This window comes from Bos javanicus, chromosome 11 (genome assembly GCF_032452875.1).
Source record: "Bos javanicus breed banteng chromosome 11, ARS-OSU_banteng_1.0, whole genome shotgun sequence".
In the NCBI taxonomy this organism is placed as follows: Eukaryota; Metazoa; Chordata; class Mammalia; order Artiodactyla; family Bovidae; genus Bos; species Bos javanicus.
In genome coordinates, this window is record NC_083878.1 from 3837966 (window position 1) to 3854306 (window position 16341).

General features: G+C 48.2%; 1 protein-coding gene across 10 annotated transcripts in view; it reads left to right on the forward strand.

Annotated features, from left to right (window-relative positions):
* Positions 1-3428: 3428 nt before the first annotated feature.
* Positions 3429-16341, forward strand: part of INPP4A (inositol polyphosphate-4-phosphatase type I A) — a 122210-nt gene continuing 109297 nt past the window's right edge. For all 10 annotated transcript variants that reach the window (XM_061431609.1, XM_061431612.1, XM_061431610.1 and 7 more), the window contains exon 1: positions 3429-3519. The gene's annotated coding sequence lies outside the window, so the exon portion shown is untranslated. The remainder of the gene's footprint in view (positions 3520-16341) is intronic.

A 16341-nucleotide genomic window follows, 5' to 3' on the forward strand; every position in this document is an offset into this window, starting at 1 on the left:
GGCTCCCCCGTCCCTGGGATTCTCCAGGCAAGAACACTGGAGTGGGTTGCCATTTCCTTCTCCAGTGCATGAAAGTGGCTCCTCCGTCCATGGGATTTTCCAGGAAAGAGTACTGGAGTGGGGTGCCATTGCCTTCTCCGGGGGGAGGAGAGAGTGGGACAAATTGAGAGAGTAGCAGTACCACATATATATTACCATACGTAAAATAGACAGTCAGTGGGAATCTGCTGTGTGACACAGGGAGCTCACCCCAGTGCTCTGTGACAACCTAGAGGGGTGGGATGGGGTGGGAAGCGGGAGGGAGGTTCAAGGGCGAGGAGACACATGAATACCTATTCATGTCGATGTATGGCAGAAACCAACACAATATAGTAAAGCAATTATCCTCCAATTAAAAAAAAAAAAAGACAAGCCCTGAGAATGGAGCTTTTCCGGTAAGCTGTCAGGTCAAATAGTGAGGACTCCCTGGGGACATGGCTTTATGAAGTGCTCCAAATCCTTTTTTGCCCCTCTGGTGGCTGGGAGGCTGCTGGCTTTCACAGCTACCATGACAGCAGGGCTTTTGGGTTTCAAGGTTACGTATATCCTCCAATGAAAACACATATAAACACAAATATATCTTGCTTGAAAGTGAAAGTGTTAGTCACTCAGTCAGTTCTGACTCTTTGTGACCCCATGCATTGTAGCTCATCAGGCTTCTCTGTCCATGGAATTCTCTAGGAAGAATACTGGAGCAGGTTGCCATTCCCTTCTCCAGGGAACTTCTAAACTCAGAGATCAAACTCAGGGATCAAACCAGGTCTGCTGCATTGCAGGCAGATTCTCTACCATCTGAGCCACCAGGGAAGCCCTCTTATCATGCTTAAAGGCCCCCAGAGAAATTCTCATGTAGGTTGGTTCTAGTCCCCCAAATAGCACTTTAGATGATCTAAGTCCACATGTTTATCAGAATCCCTGGTCAGTTTGTTAAAATATAGATTTCTTGGCCCATTTTCAGAGTTTCTGATTCGGTTCTGGTGTGGAACCTGGGAACTTCTGTTTCTAGCAAGTTTAGAGAAGATGTTAATGCTGTTGTTGTTTAGCGACTCAGTCATGTCCGACTCTTTGCAACCCCATGAACTGCACATCAGGCTTCCCTGTCCTTCACCATTGTTCAAACTCATGTCCATTGAGTTGATGAGGCCATACAACCATCTCATCCTCTGTCGACCCCTTCTCCTCCTGCCTTCAATTTCTGCAAGCATATCAAGGCCTTTTCCAATGAGTTGGCTCTTCACTGATATCAGGAGGCCAAACTATTGAACTTCAGCTTCAGCATCAGTCCTTCCAATGAATATTCAGGGACTGATTTCCTTTAGGATTGACTGGTTTGATCTCCTTACTGTTCAAGGGATTCTCAAGCGTCTTTTCCAGCACCACAGTTTGAAAGCATTTATTCTTTGGCACTCAGCCTTCTTTATGATCCAACTCTCATATCCATACATGACTACTGGAAAAACCATAGCTGTTGTTAGGGAACCACATGTTGAGAGTTTCTAAAAGATGGCAATGTCTTCCCACAGATACACTTCTAGGGTACCTTCTTCTCTTATGTTGTGATGCTTAGGGAATGCATAGTACCGTATTTACTAACAAACTTGGCTCCCTTTTCTCTTGATAATGTTCACTCTACACTGAAACTGTGGTCCCATTCCTTGCCATACTGAAAATGTAATTAATCTTTATAAGATTAAAAAGTGAATTACACAGCAATCAAATGACTAATGTTATTGGAAGCTGGACTATTTTTAGATGTTTGTGAATTTAAATGTTACTTTAAAAATTTTTTTGTTGTTGATTTCTTTTAAAGTCAGTAATTTAAACATTCTCTTGGCTGGATTAAAGTTTTGCTTTGCTTTGCTTAGTCGCTCAGTCCTGTCCATTCTTTGCGACCCCATGGGACTGTGTCCATGGGGATTCTCCAGGCAAGAACACTGGAGTGGGTTACCATGCCCTCCTCCAGGGGATCGTCCCAACCCAGGGATGGAATCTAGGAATCCCGTATTGCAGGCGGATTCTTTACCAGGGAAGCCCTGATTAAAGTTAACAAGGCCATAAAATGTATTGTCTGAACACTTTTGAGAACACTTTTTAGAATGAAAGGTGTAAAGTGAGAATGTCCCAGCTATACCAGGTTTATAATGGTCATCCTAATTTTAGAAGATAAAGTATATAAGTATTTTTGCATTTCCACAACTTTGATTTCTTTTTTGACTTTAATTTTATGCTAGGGTTAAATTTCTGTTGATATTTCTTTCCATTTATCTGAAGAAATAATAGAAAGCTTTTTTTGAGTAAATTTCTTTTCATAAGAGAAAAAAGTCAGAAAATAAACTTCAAAAATAGTTTTATATTTACTTATTTTAATTCCAGACTGTTGTCCTCGTTTGGCTTTTGGTGACATAGGGAAGCTCAGATCTAAATGTTAGAGGAGTTTTGTTTAATTTTCTAACAGGTTAACATCTGCTCTTTTTAAAGTAAATTGTACATTGTTGCTTTTATACATGAGAGATGTGAGCTCCGACTAAGTGTTCTGGTTTATTGAATTAGTTTTCATTAAAGAATTTTTTTTCTGATAAAGACGAAGATAAATGTTCATATTCAGTCCATTGTTTCTCTTCCTCAAGAGAAATATTGTCTTAAAGTCCTATTAAAGAGAAGTTTTTCTTCTAAAACTTCAGACTCTTTTGTATTTCCCTTCTACGGAAAAATAGAACTTTGGGAGAGAGGTGTAAGGAGCTGATATTTCGTGAGTCTATAAATGTATATTTAAACAATACGCCAGGACAGTCTGGAAGAGTGTTAGCAGCTCCTGTCTTCTTTTTGCTTATCTGTATCATCAAAGTATGATTTTAATTTTTGCTTATTTCTAGGTTAAATGTTGTTTCCTAGACGTGGCCGAAGGACCTCGGGGAGCGCTCGCCGAAGGACCCCGGGAAGCGCTCTCCCCAAAGGGCCAGCGCGGCTCCCGGGGTCGCGGCTCTCTCCGGGGCCTTCTTCCTCGGGAATGCGTCAGGACCTCCAACCCTCAGTGTACCTGAGGGCGAAAACGCCATCGTCCAATTAAAGGGCAGAAGTTCAAGGACTCCTTGCAGGCGATTTCGTCACAGCGGACAGCGAGTTTTGAAGGAACCTACACGAAACGCCGCGGAGGAGGACCCGCCGGGTGAGGGCGGGCCTGCCGGGAGCTGGGGGAGCGCGCATGCGTGGCGAGGGGGCGGGGCCGGCGTGGCCTCCGGAGCGGCGGCGGCGGCGGCGGCGGCGGCGGCGGCGGGCTAGGAGCTGCAGCGCGGGTTGCGGGTTCGCGGCTGGGGTGGGCGCCGCGGGCCGGGACAGAGGGACCGATACCTGGAGCCAGACCGCAGCCCAGGACTTCGTGACCCAGAGGCGGCGCTGCTGCTGCGGGTCGGGCGCGGGCCCCGGCTGCACCGAGGACGGCCGGGAGGCAGGGCGCGGGCGCCGCGGGCCCGGACGCGCCAGGTAGGTGGCCGGGCCGGGAGTATCGCGGCGGCTGCGAGCCGCCGGAGACCGGGATGCTCCCCGGGCGGAGTTGGGGCGCGGCGCACACCTCGACGCCGGGCGCGCCGGACGCGTACGGCGCCCGCGGTTGTCATGGAAATCGTACAGCCTAGCGGTTCCCGGGCGGTGGCGTCTTTGGAGAACAATCCGACCCCAGCGACCCCCAGCCGTACGACACCTCGGGCCGCCAGGGGCTGAGGGGAGCCGGGATGCGGGGACGCGGCGCCCCCGAGGCCAGGCAGGTCGCGGCGCCTGCTTGGTGCATCTCCAGGACTGAATCTTAGTGACTCCAGACGCCGAGGCCTCGCGGTGTTTCGGGTGTAAACAGAACCGGCTTAAAATAAACATGCCTCTCGATGTAGGCAATCTGGTCCCATCCTTCCAAACTCTGACCTTTTCTGCCGGTCCACAGCCCCCAACAACATTTGTGACATCTTTGCTTTTGATATTTTCTTTCTTTATGGCTTTGCTAGTCAATGAATTGAGGCCCGAAAGACCTGCAGGGTTTCTGTGACCGGCTCTTGAAAAGCCAGTCCTGAATGTGTAGGCCATAGGAGATTGAAACACTCAAAACGTCAACGGTAATTTACGCCTTTGTGGGCTAAGGGAGCTGTGATGGGGTCTGATGGGCTCCGCTCTCTCTCCCCTTGTCGCCTGCCCTCTGACATTACATAATCATGTATTCCTCCTGCCCCGAGTTCATCCATAATGACAGGTCATGAAAATAATCCTCTGGGTAAGAAAAAAGTGTAGGCAGTAGTAAAGTCCATCTTGTCTTCTTGCTTTGCCACTGAATAGGTTTTGTGTTGGGAGACTGCTTAAGAGTGGAATTTGGTTCGCCACCTGCCCATTTGGGCATCTAAACCGAGGGAGCAGGGGGTGGGGTGGCAGTTTGAATGTTGCAGTGAGATTCTGCCTGATTCATCTCTGTGCACGGTGGATGGTATGGACTGTGGGCAGTAGGGCTGGCGATGGAACGAGCTGTCTTGTATGCCAGTCCTGCATCTGCCAGTTGCTACCTCTGTTTTCCAATTTTCTCATCTCTGGAAGGTGAGAACAAAACCTACTGTGCTGAGTTTGTTTTGGAATCTAGATGCTGTTGGCATTGGTAAGTGCACATAGGCTAGCTATAGGTTGTCCTAGAACGAAGCCTAATTTTTCTTTGAAGACAGACTTTCTTTATCAGGAATTTTTGCCTTTGGATTTAGGCTAGGACCTTTGTTTGGGAGGGTTCTTTGTGGAAATGCTTATTTCTGGAAGAGTCGATTCACTGGTTTCTTGGAATAAAGTTGAAATGATGGTGCCCGTGTGGGAAGGTCAGTGTAGCTGTGCAGAGGTTTGGTGTCAGGAGGCCGAGGTGCTACCCCAGGGGTCATCGCATGTGACTGGAGTCCACGAGGCCTTGTTCTCTGTGGTGTCTCATAAACAAGCCAAAGTTACAGTTATAGGGAGAGTTTGCCCTGAAGACAGGGCTTAAAGAAATAAATGCTGGAAAAATTCATAGAAAGGAAGGCTGTATTTCCACTGAGCTCAGTGGTAGAATCATTTGTATTTATTCTGTTAGCTACTTTATTTAGCTTTTTCATTAGGCTTAGGCCATCTCAGAGTGTTAGTTTGCTCCGGTGCAAGTACCGCCTCCTGTCTAGACTCAAGAGTAGACATTATATCCTATCGTTTTTGGAAACTGGATATTTTGTTGTATTGCTGTTAGACTTTAAGCCATTAGTAATTTAAAAAAAATCAATTTAGGGAAAGGATGAAATCAAATAATGTCCATGAGAGGTGGTTGTACGCTGTAAAGCACTCGACAGACTGGTTGTATCTGATAGAACCACTGACCCTTCAGATCCCTTTAGGCAGTTGCCTGCCTGGGAGCATTCTCCTCAGCCAGCAAATCTACAAACGCACCCGAGGAATGGAACTAAAAAGCCCGTGGGACAGACTGACCCTCCCACCCCCAACCCATGGCGTAACATGTCAAGAATTCAGTGAAAGCAGAGGCGGAGACAAGGGACCAAGACTATTTTATCCTGGTTTCTGATGGAAAACTCCTTTAGAGATTATGCATTCCAGGAAGGGCCCTGTGGCATCATCAGCTGCTCACAGCATCAGGAGCCTTTGGCTTTCACCAGGGAAAAGCAGCACGCGTTTGCAAAGAAGGCTTGATTACGTCTTTGCTACTTCTGTGGAACTTGGTTAAGGAGCTAGTCCTAGTCTTGAGAGATCCTTCAACACAGCTTTTTCCAGTGTCCTGGAGCAGAAGCTTTGTGAGGAGAGCCTTTTCTGGGGAGACCAGTACTAAGACTGGGGCAGGCTGGCTTCATTTTGTCTCTCTGTACTTTTAAGAAAAATACCATCGTGAACTTAATCCCCAGGAATTTACCTGTGTTTCTGTGCATATGCACACGTTGGTCTCTTAAAATCTTTTAATGTATTACTTCAGATTCGCTGAAAACTTGTAAGAATAATCCAGAGTTCCCAAATACCCTTTACCCAGATTCTCCAAATGTTGACATTTGCTTTATCCTCTCTCATGTTTGTGTGGGATCACTCCTCTCTCAGGACTTCCCAGGTGGCGCTAGTGGTAAAGAATCTGTCTGTAATGCAGGAGACAGGGGTTCAATCCCTGGGTCAGGAAGATCCCCTGAAGGAGGGCATGGAAACCCACTCCAGTATTCTTGCCTGGAGAATCCCATGGACAATGGAGCTTGGTTGGCTATAGTCCATGGGGTCACAAAAAGCTGGACACTACTGAAGTGACTTAGCACAATGCACACCCTCTTTTCTGAAACGTTTAATGTTAAGTTGTAGACTTGATACGCTTTTATTTATTGTGTGTTTTATAATAGTAAGGACATTTTCTTACAGAACAACAGTATGAAGATTAAAAATCAGGAAATTAAATGTCGACGCAGCACTAATCATCTACAGATCTTTTTCAAGATCTTGCCAGTAGCCACTTTAGCGCAAAAGGAAATGCAAGATTATGTGTTGTGTTAAACTGTACTGCCTTTTTAGTCTCCTTTAATCCAGAGCAGTTCCTGAGTCTTTCTTTGAATTTCCTGACTTTGACAGTTTTGGAGACAGTTACCTGTGTTTTGGATAATGTCCCTCAGTTTGGGTTTGCATGCGGTTTCCTCCTGCTTAGATTCACTTTATGCACTTTTGGCTGATGCGGCACAGGGGTGATATTGTAGGCATCTTAGCTGGTGGGAGGCAGACGCTCTTGATGAGTCCCATTCTCTAGTCCTAACTTTCATCACCTGATTAAGAGGGTGTCTGCCTGTTTTCCTCACTGAAAGTTACCATTTTCCCTTTGTTGTTAACATGTATATCATAGTAAGATCGCTTGCGACTATGTAAATGTGCTGCTTTAGAATCCATTGATGAGTCTTACCAGATCAGTTTTGATAGTTGACAGATGGTGACTTTCTAATTCATTGTTTCTTTCCATGCTTATTAGTGGGAGTTGTACTAAAAGGAAGATCTTTACTTTCTCCCTCATTTACTCTAATTTACGTCTCTGCACTCACAAATACCTGCTTTATGCAACATAGTTACTCTCATTATTCATTTTTTAAAAAATTCTGGCTGTGCTGGCTCTTCCTGGCAGCTGCTGGGCGTTTTCTGGCTGCCTCACGCACAGGTGCTCCTCTGGTTGTGGTGTGTGGGCTCAGTAGTTGTGGCATGCAGGCTTAGATGCCCCCCGGCACGTGGGGTCTCAATTCCCTGACCGGGGATTGAACCTGTGTCCCCTGCATTGGAAGGCTTATTCTTAACCACTGGACCACCCAACAAGTCCCCTGTTTATTTTTCTGCTTAAATTGTCCCAGACTTGGCCTGCAGGAGCCCCTTCCAGCTGGCTCCTAGGTCCTTTTGACATGTCCTCCTCGTTCTTTGGGAACTTTTTTACTTTCTGGCCCCAAACTGCCTTGTACTTTCTAGTCCTGAATTCAGCCATTTCCCCTAAGAGTTCAAGTTCCTTTTCGTGGAGAATGGAATTGAAAACCCAGATCTGGGTGCCAGGTGTGCTCCTTGCCGCTTCTAGGCCTCCTCAGTGGACGGGTGTTCTCACTGGAAATATAAATGGAGACCCATTATACAAAATTGTCTCTGATTTGCTTTAATGCTGTGTCCTGGAGACCTGTATGTACTGACATGAAAAGTTTGGTCTGTATTCCAGAGTGTGAGTGTACCGTAATTTACCTATCTTTTTTGATCTACATTTAGGTTGTTTCCATTTTTCTGCTCTAAAAATAGTGTGGAATCTGTGAACCACATCATTGTCAACACAGATGTTTCAGTCTTCTAGATTTCCAGAAGTAGATTTTCTGGGTTCAGTTCAGTCACTCAGTTGTGTCCAACTCTCTGTGACCCCATGGACTGCAGCACGCCAGGCTTCCCTGTCCATCACCAACTCTCAGAGCTCGCTCAAACTCATGTCCATTGAGTTGGTGATGCCATCCAACCATCTCATCCTCTGTTGTCCCCTTCTCCTCCTGCCTTCAATCTTTTCTAGCATCAGGGTCTTTTCTAAGAAGTCCGTTTTCCCCATCAGGTGGCCAGAGTATTGGAGCTTCAGCATCAGTCCTTCCAATGAATATTCAGGACTGATCTCCTTTAGGATGGACTGGTTGGATCTCCTTGCAGTCCAAGGAACTCTCAGGAGTCTTGTCCAACACTACAGTTCAAAAGCACCAGTTCTTCAACGGTCAACTTTCTTTATGGTTCAGCTCTCACATGCATACGTGACTATTGGAAAAACCATGACTCTGACTATATGGATATTTGTTGGTAATAACGTTGGACGTTTTTTTTTTTTTTCCTTCTACAATGATTTTATTATAAATATGATCTTTTGGAATAAACAAATATTGCATTCAAGACTACCAGCAAACTTGTTCTAAAGTAATAAAAGGGGAAAATGGAACCAGGAGCCACTGAGAAGTAGCGATAAATAGCAAAGATGCCTGCACGCCATGCTGAGCGCCGTTCCAGTGACAGGAGGTTCACAGACATCACATTTCTCAGTAGCCCATTAAGGAAAACAAAGTCTGGTAATGTACTAGTTCTGTAAACTGAACTCTAGGTAGGAGAACAGGAAGATGATCAGTCTGCAGATGCCAGCGTCAACACGGAAGATCTTGTACTTTGAAACCCTCTGCTCTCGGACCAAACTGTTTACTACTTGCTTTTTAATATGCAGTCTAGGTTGGTCATAACTTTTCTTCCAAGGAGCAAGAGTCTTTTAGTTTCATGGCTGCAGTCACCATCTGCAGTGATTTTGGAGTCCAAGAAAACAGTCTGTCACTGTTTCCATTGTTTCTCCATCTACTTGTCAAGAAGTGATGGGATTGGATGCCATGATTGTTGTTTTTTGAGTGTTGGGTTTTAAGCCACCTTTTTCACTCTCTTTCACCTTCATCAAGAGGCTCTTTAGTGCCTGTTTGCTTTCTGCCATTAGAGTGGTATCATCTGCGTATCTGAGGTTATTGATATTTCTCCCTGCAGTCTTGATTCCAGCTTGTGCTTCATCCAGCCTGGCATTTTGCATGATTTACTCTGTAGGTAAGTTAAATAAGCAGGGTGGCAATATACAGTCTTGTTGTACTCTTTTCCCAACTTGGAACCAGTCTGTTGTTCCATGTCCAGTTTAACCTGTTGCTTCTTGACCTGCATACAGGTTTTTCAGGAGGCAGGTAAGGTGGTCTGGTATTCCCATCTCTTTAATAATTTTCCACAATTTGTTGTGACCCACACAGTCAAAGGCTTTGGCGTAGTCAATAAAGCAGGAGATGTTTTTCTGGAATTCTCTTGCTTGGAGAATTTTGAGCATTACTTTGCTAGCATGTGAGATGAGTGCAATTGTGTGGTAGTTTGAACATTCTATGACATTGCCTTTCTTTGGGATTGGAATGAAAACTGACCTTTTACAGTCCTGTGACCACTGCTGAGTTTTCCAAATTTGCTGACATATTGAGTGCAGCACTTTCACAGCATCATCTTCTAGTATTTGAAATAGTTCAGCTGGAATTCCATCACCTCCACTAGCTTTGTTTGTAGTGGTGGTTCCTAAGGCTCACTTGACTTCACGTTCCAGGATGTCTGGGTCTGGGTAAGTGATAACACCATTGTGGTTACCCAGGTCATTAAGATCTTTTTGTTTCTGGGTTAATGCATAATATTAAATACATAACTTTGCCAAATTGCCGTCCTCGCCCCATCCCATTTCCAAGGGGCTTTATCTCTCTTTTCATCAGAGCACAGATAATGTGTGAAATTGCCTTTTCCCCTTTAATTCAGCCAGCACTGAACTGAAGAGTACGAATATTGTTAATTTTTGCCAAACTAGTGGATTAAGAATGTTACCTTTTAAATTACATTTCCCAAATTACCAAAAGTATTGAAAACCTTTTCTTTCTAGTTTTTATTTTAGCTGTGAGTTACCTGGTCATATCCTTTGTGGGCTTCCCTGGTGGCTCAGACAGTAAAGTATCTGCCTGCAATGCTGGAGACCTGGGTTCGATTGCTGGGTTGGGAAGATCCCCTGAAGAAGGGAATGGCAATCCACTCCAGTATTCTTGCCTGGAGAATTCCATGGACAGAGGGGCCTGGTGGGCTACAGTCCATGGGGTTACAAAGAGTCAGACACGACTGAGCGACTTTTTTTCCCCATCCTTTGTGGATTTACCTGTTCATATCTTTTGTGGATTGCCTGTTCACATCCTTTGCCCATTTTTCCTTATTAGGTTGTTTATCGTACTGTACTGTGGAACGTACTAAAGTTTGGACCCTCCAGTTGGCTGTGTGACTTTGGGGAAGGAGCATCATCTTTCTGTGCCTGGTTTTCTCATCTGTAAAACTGAAGGCAGTGGCAACCCTAGAGGCTTGTCGCGGGGGTGAACGAGTTAGGACCCGTCGGGTGTGTGGAGCGGCGCCTGACGCCGGCAGAGCTCCCAGGGACTGAAGCTTAGGACAGGGTTATATGGTGAGCATGTGCTGGAGCCCACGTGGAACTGGAAATCAGAGCAGCCTCTTCTCGTTGGGTTTAATCTCTTACCCGTCCCTTTTGACATAACCCAGGTGGGAAATAAGAGCCCAGGGCTCCTGGGTGCTCGTCTCCTCTCTTTCGACCTTGCCTGTGCCCTGTCGCATGCCCCCAGCTGGCCCCTCGTGTCTGCCCGCTGTCCCTCACCTGGGGCAGCTGAGACACCGCGGGCCCTTCCATGTGGAGTCTGCTCGGTCGGGGTCACCTGGTGAAGGTGTCAGAAGCAGGCAGTATCTGGCATGGGCAGGCATGCTGTGGGGATAAAGATGAGGTGTCCATTTTCTGGAATGGGGTCAGGAAAACAGATGGGTGTCCTCTGGCCTCCAGGAGGAAGGGAGGGGACTGCTGGAGGCGCCAAGAGATCAGCTCCCCCCAGCTCCCTTCCTGAAACCTCTCAGAGCCTTTCCCTCAGACACCTGGTCATTGTCCAGACCCTGAGACCCTGCATGGCCCGGCCTGTCCCACTTGCAGGCAGGATGCTGGGGTCTCCCGAAAGCCTCTCTCTGCCCTGTCCGCTGCTCTGCGCCTCACCAGTGCCCTTGAGTGGCTGTTACAGCAGCCTCTGGTAAAGCTCCCTCACTCTCAAATGTGGACCTCCTTTCCTTCCCTGTTCTGGGTTGCTTGCATTTCAGCGGTGCATTCTCTAGCCCATTAATTAGAGCTTTCAAGAAGGATGACCTTGGTGTGCAGATCCTGGGAATGTGAAGGAAATGCATGTGGACGGGCCAGTGTTTCTGGAGAGCGGGCCCTCCTGGGAGATGTGGACGCCCAGTTCAGGAGTCTCCCTGGGGTTGTGGATTATGGGCTGTGTTGGTTGGGGTGCTGTCGGCTGCCAGGTAAACAGTAAGGACATTGAGTGTCTCAACCGGAGCCCTCTCTAGCAGCAGTTTCATCGAGGACCTAGATTCCACATCCCAGGGTCAGTCTCCCAGTGGTTGGGATGATCCTTAGGGCCAGCGGGACTGTGTGAAGGAGGCATGCCAGCCAGTCCCCAGCCCTGCTCTGGCCAGTGGGAGTGGTGAGGATCACACGGCCATCCCAGACCCAGAACACGAGGCTGCGGGCTGACTGATCTAGCCGTGCTTCTCTGAGCCTGGTCTCCAGACCAGCAGCCTCAACATCACCCGAGACTTGTCTGACATAGTCTCACGCCCCAACCAGCCAACCAAATCAGAAACTCTGGGAGGGCCCTGCGGTCTGTTTTTAAACTAGCCCACTAGGTGATTCTCCTTCAAGAAAAGGATGAGAATTGCTCTCTTAGATTAATCAAGGCCACCTCCCACTCAACTGGAAATGGGGCTGCTGTTTCCAGAATCCAGAGAGGAAAGTTCCCAAAAAAGGCGGGCAGCAGAGAAAAGTTGGGAGATCAGCCCGTGGTGTCAGCCGAGGGGCGTGCGAAGTGTCTAAGGAGCCTTGCCTGCCTTGGCCCCCTGCCCCAGTGTATGGACCTGGCTGAGTGCCCTGCTCCTGCCCGCAGCCTCTCCAACCTCTCTGAGCGAGACCCCGACCTTCCTCCAGGACGGTGTTGCTAACACCAGCCCCCGAGGGCATGGGGACCGGCCCTGCTGACTCACTTCCCCAAGCAGGTCCTGGAGTGTGTTCAGGTGTGTGGGGTGTGCACTCTCTGCTACTTCTCACTCAATTAGGGAGAAACGGACCCCTGCCATTAGTAGGGGCTTGGGGAATGTCGGAGGAACTGGCCTGCAGGGACAGGCCCTCTGAATGGCAGCAGGTCCTCTCCCTGGCACCCCGCATGTGATCAGCATTGTCATCCCCTTGGGCAGGCACAGCCCCGCTGCACATTTGGGTGAGTAGAACAGCCACCTTCCCCATGGGATTCCAGGTTTCTCCTGGAGCTCAAGAGCTGAGGTACTTCTGGATTTTCTTGACTTTGCAGGGCTTTCAGGGTCCATCCTAATATGTAAACATGATGTATGGGAGCTGTCTCAGATTAAGTGCCACAGCTTTGGTGCTAATGGCTGAGGAAGGAAGAGCGGCTGAGGGGCAGAAGGGCTGGGAGGGGCTAAAACATGTTTGCAGACGGCAGTTGTTGGTGAAGTTAGCCTGAGGTTGTGACCAGGTAAACGTTTTTTAAAATAGAATACAGAATATCCAAATAGATTTCCTACAGGGAGGGGAAGCATTTTTTTTTTTTAAATAAAATACCTAGTTATTTGCATATGATGTGTGAGTGGGTATCATGATTGTTTTTTCCTGTGGTTTCTTGTTTGTTTTTAAATAAATCCAAGTGTCAAGCACAGAAAGGAGAGGGCTCCTCTGGATGTGTACAAACATGGGGTCTTTTCCTGGGGAGGGTGCCTCAGGGGTCCATGGCTCACAATGGCTGGAAAGCCACCAATCTGAACTGAGAGGGGCCTTCCCGTGGTGTGGGCTGCGGTCGTGGAGCTGGCCGCCCAAGGACAGCAGGGCAAGGGCCTAAGCTTCCTGGTCTTACTCTGGTTAATTTTTTGTGGTGTTTGACCCTCCTAACGATGCTGGGGATCATCAGTAGGGCCACGCGGAGGCCAGAGTCGGGTAGGGTGTGTGGAGGCAGTGGCAGGGAGCGTGTCAGCTTGTCAGAGGTCCAAGATTTGACTCTGGATGCCTGACCCATCCTTCTAACAGGGCGATCAGCATACAGCGGCCTACCGAGGGAGGGATGGAATGGAAATGGAGGTGGAGATAGATGTGGACAGGTTTTAGTGTCTGCCTTGTTTTGAGGCCAGCCGCACACTGCCTGTGACACCCCCTCACCTTTGTGGCTTGACCGTGACGGGACAACGCCTAAGTCACCGTGGCTGCCGTCGACAGAGTCGTGTGTTATTTCACAGGGGTGAATCGGGTTTGTGTCACAGCCTCTGCAGCCATGTCTTCGGGCTGTCTGTGTCTGGTTTTTGAGTGGGGCAAGTTGGGATGTGGGAAGAGAAAGTGCTGGACAAGAACCTGAGTCAACTCTCACATGTCAAATGGGGAAGGCGCCTGGCGGATGGGGATGGGCTGGGGTGTGGATTGAATAGTACAGGCAGCAGAGGTCTGTGCGCTGCAGCTCTGGGCCAGCGCCCATCCAGGGAAGGTACCTTCCCGCAGGAGGCCCAGCATCTTTACAGTCTTGATAACCCCTCTTCCTACTGTGTCCCTGTTCTAAAACGTGTATTCAAAAGGGTGGAGTGTGTCGCATCTATGAGTCCTGCTCAGGGCACCTCTGAGGGGAAATGCTGCAGAAGAAGGAGGTTTTGAGAGGCAGGGGACTGCCAGCAAAGGTCAGAGGAGAAGGATGTGGGCAGGAGGAGGAAGAGGGAAGTGGGGGAGGGGTCTGGACTCATAGAGCTTTGGTCAGGTGGTCACTGACCCAGCTGTCTTCTGCTGACACTTTTTTTTCCTAAAGCACATAGAAACTTGTGATTGTGTACAGTGGAGTGTTAAATATTTTCACATTGCTTACTGATTGCTTTGACTTTGTCTGCATAAGCACATGTTAAACAGTGATCACATTGCATAATTGGGTGATAATCAAATGACCTATAAAATGGAATCTTTGACAGAGTCCAGTTAGAATGGGGCTGTGTGCCAGGAAGTATCAAGATGCCCCAGACTCTTCCAAACATTGTCATTACTCTGGTTTGGAGGAGGAGAGGTGGCTGAGCTGGTTGGCCTTGGGGAAACACCGAGCTGGTCAACACCCACCTGGGGTGGAGGCGTCACGCGGAAAGTTCAGCTTCTCTGTGCACTGGTGCTGATTAGAATCTCGAAGACAGAGTTTTGGGTGAAGTAGAAAAGGATAGCTTTACTACCTTGCCAGGCAAAGGGGGCCATAGCGGGCTAATGCCCCCAGAACCCTGTGTCCCAACTTGGGGCCGATAGTGAGAAGTTTTATCATAATTGTTTGAAGAGGGTGTGATCAGCTTGTGGACATTCTTCTAATGGGTTGGTGGTGAGGTAAGTAGGAGTTAGCATCGTCAACCTTCAGGTCCAGCTGGTCTGGGTCTACATGCTTGTGGGCTGCATACCGTCATTAATTGTTAATTTTTTCCACCTGGAAGGGAGTTCAGTATTTACAAAACAGCTCCAAGGTATGGTTGTGTATATCCTTTGATGAGGAACCAGGACCTTGCCCCAAAGCTCCTCTTGCCTGTTTCTCCCTGGTCTTGCATCCCTGCTCCTCCCTAATAACTGCTTGAATCTGCCCATTGGAACTCAGGGAAGGTCATGGAGGTTGAGTGAAGGCTGCTTCTTATAATCCTAGAGATGTGGGACCCAAAGCCCTTGTGCTCAGGAGCCTCACGGCCCTGAGCGGGCAGTTGAGTTTTGCCCTCAGTTTGCAGGTGACTTGGTGAGGCTGGGCCTGAATCTTATCCCCTCCTTCCTTGTGCATATAGTGAAGGTCACTCCCAGCATTTCTGCCCCTTGGCCCCAGTCCTGCATGGTTGTGGACTGTGATGGTGCCCGAGGGCAGCATGGGCGAAGTCTTCAGTGTGCCTGATTCGGTTGGCCTGGGGCTCAGACACGCTTGTACACACAGTCTATTTAGGGAAGCGCTTCTTGAGTCTGCGGCCTTGGAAGTCCACCTCCTGCCTTGTGCTCTTTCGCTTTCCCACCTCTCTGCAGTGATTCAGCAGCAGCTTTCTAGAATGGAGAAGCTCCATGGCAGAGACGCGGGAGGACACCTGGCGTGTTAGTGGAGGTGGAAGCTCCCTGTGCACCGTGCAGACCAAACTCCTCCTGGCCCCTGTGGAGCGTCTGGCACCTTCCCTGGCTCCTCCCCCTGCGCCCTGTCTCCACACCTCAACTCTGAGGCTCTTTGCAGAAAGTCCCCCAGGACAACTGCACTCTGTGCTAAAGCCCAGATCCTTGTCATTCTCTTTGGAGACCACTCTACTCCCCAACAGTTTCCTTTTCTCTGATAATTTATGGACAGTTATTGTCTCATGCATCTCTGGATTCTCTCCGACAAGGTAACATCCTTCCCTGACTTCTCCGACCTCCTTTTACTCTGTTTTAGGGCTGTTTTATTTTTTAGTAGACATTCTTGACCTTTAACTCAAAGGGTACATGGATTTAACGTTACCAGTCAGAGCACTGCTGCTGCTGCTGCTAAGTTGCTTCAGTCGTGTCCGACTCTGTGCAGCCCCACAGACGGCAGCCCACCAGGCTCCCCCGTCCCTGGGATTCTCCAGGCAAGAACACTGGAGTGGGTTGCCATTTCCTTCTCCAATGCACGAAAGTGAAAAGTGAAAGTGAAGTTGCTCAGTCGTGTCTGACTCTTAGCGACCCCATGGACTGCAGCCTACCAGGCTCCTCCGTCCATGGGATTCTCCAGGTAAGAGTACTGGAGTGGGGTGCTATTGCCTTCTCCCAGTCAGAGCACAGGCTGATTGAAAAGGAGGAGCTTCAGGTGGATACAACTGAACGAGGACTGTCCCTTCCAGAGGAGTCCTCCTAGCTCAGGGCTGCCCCCGCTGGTGAAAGCCATCACATTCTTCATTTGTGTCTTCCTTAAACCCTGCAGAGCCCACGAGGACAGGAATCCGTCTTACTTGAAAGCATTAATAGTCTTGGAAATAGTCTACTAGGACGTGTGTTTTGTGATTGTCATTACAGGTGCCTTTGAACTGTATGGTATTTTGAATAACCCCAGCAGAAGGAGGAAGATCTTTGCATTTTGAGTCGACTTGATTGTTTAATCATTCTTTAATTAGTCAAATATCTTTACTGAACTAGGTATTCACCTTGTTGGT